This window comes from Triticum dicoccoides, chromosome 2A (assembly GCF_002162155.2).
Source record: "Triticum dicoccoides isolate Atlit2015 ecotype Zavitan chromosome 2A, WEW_v2.0, whole genome shotgun sequence".
NCBI classification, from domain to species: Eukaryota; Viridiplantae; Streptophyta; class Magnoliopsida; order Poales; family Poaceae; genus Triticum; species Triticum dicoccoides.
The window spans coordinates 712,793,632-712,795,900 of record NC_041382.1 but is presented as its reverse complement, the minus strand read 5'-3'; positions in this window follow the sequence as shown (position 1 = coordinate 712,795,900).

Below are 2,269 nucleotides of genomic sequence, written 5' to 3'. Positions count from 1 at the left end.
AAATCCGGGAACATAACACCGATATGTCGGAAACTAGGGCGGCAAGAGTGGAACAAAACACTAGGCGAGAGGCCGAGCCTTCCACCCTTTACCAAGTATATAGATGCATTAAGATAACAAGATAATATAATGATATCCCAACAAGTAAATAATGTTCCAACAAGGAACGGTCTCCAATCTTCACCTGCAACTAGCAACGCTATAAGAGGGGCCGAGCAAAGCGGTAACACAGGCAATCAACGGTTTGCTAGGACATGGTGGGTTAGAGGTTTGTCATGGAAATTTGAGAGGCATGATAAGCAAGTGGTAGGCATCATAGCATAGGCATAGCAAAAGAGCGAGCATCTAGCAAATCAAAGATAGTAGTGATTTCGAGGGTATGATCATCTTGCCTGCAAAGTTGTCAGAGTTGACTGGATCCTCGAAAGCAAACTCAACGGGCTCCTCGTTAGCGAACTCGTCTCCCGGATCTACCCAAACAAGACAAACAAGCAACAAGGACACAATCAACCACGTGCAAAGCTCAAACAATATGATGCAAAGATGGTATGCTATGCGGGATGCGATATGTGATGCGTATACAAGATTTGAAAAGAAATGAATGAACCTGGCCTCAACTTGGAAATCCAAGTGTGCCACTGGAAAGGTGAGATGAAATCGCTTGAAAACGATATAAATATCGCCGGAATCGGAGTTACGGTTTGGAAATGGCAAGCATTTCAAATATGGCACCGGTCTGCGATTTACAGCAAGTAACCATCTAAATGCAACAACATGAGCATGCTACAGCACTCAAACATGATAACAAAATACATGGCAGGGATCCATTCATGATGCTTAACAAAAGATGAACACTGAGCTACGGCCAATTCATGCATTAACAGGTTCAAACAAGTATGACAAAAATGCATTTGGTAAACAGATTTCAGACTTACTGAAATTAACACTTGTCTGGAATTTCAGATCAGGTAGCACACTTTGGAGCATGAAAACTATATGCTACAGGACCTGAAAATGGCAAAGTAAAGCATGGAATGGAGCTACTCAAAGAGCTTAACAAAAGTCCCTTAGTGACCTTGAGCCAAAAGGGATCAGAAAATACATTTGCAAGCATGTGAACATGGCAAAAACATAATCAGATCACGGACTTAGTGAAAAACTGGAGCATGCAAATCAGAAATCAAGTAGGCATGTTTACGAGCTCGATGCACTCACCACATAGCAAGTCATGGCAATCTAAGCATACACCCGTGAAGAATACACATTATACAATCTAGACATGGCAAGAACAATAACATAGCATGCACGGATCAACTACAACATCCTCGGCAAAATCACTAACAAGTAGACAATCTGCCCAGATTCACGAAATAGCAAAAGTAGAGCTCGATTGACTCAAGCTAGGGTGCTCCATAATTGCAAACAAAGACATGGATGGATAGAGCACTACAAGATTAACAAAACATCCTTACTGATCATCCTCAAAAGAGGCACGGATCACTAGGAAACACATGAACATATGGCATATTGAGATAAACAGATCAAAGACTTAGTGGAATTGCTAAGTACCTGAAATCAGCATTAACGAATGCACCACTTTGCAAGCTTGTGCTAGTCACCACACACATCACAAAAATACATGGATGGCACCACTGGATAGATGATAAAGCATAAAACAAAACATATGTAGAGCTCCTGGGCATATCATGCACACAATAATCATGGCAAAAATGATAAATATCTAATTAGAGCAGCAGATCTGACCATTATCTCAAATATCACTCTTCCAACAGCATTTCGGGCATCAAGATGAACTCAAATTGAAATGATGCAATGAAATGAAATGATGTGCTCTCTGAGATGAACATTTTGATATGCTATATGCCTAAAACGGATCTGCAGATGAGGAGATACAAGATGATGAACATAGCGGAAAAAAATAAGGGAGAGGGGGAAAGTCAACCGAGATATGTGGATCTGAGATCTAGGGTTCGCTGGGTCCGCGAACTGAGGCGGTGGTGCACGCACTCCGGCGAGGCAGGTGGTGGCCGGGGTCGGCGAGGGATGGCCGGATCGGGCCGGTCCCTGCTCGGATCCGGTCGGAGGGGCCGCCGGCGATGGCGGGGAGAGGCGGCAGAGGCGCGGCGTCGGCGAGGCAGGGGGCGGCGAGGTGGTGACGTGGCAGCGGCGTGGTTGCCACGGCGGAGCTTCCGCTGGCCGGCGACGAGTCGGCGGGGGCGGAGGGCGGCGTCAGGCGGCGGAGCCGAAG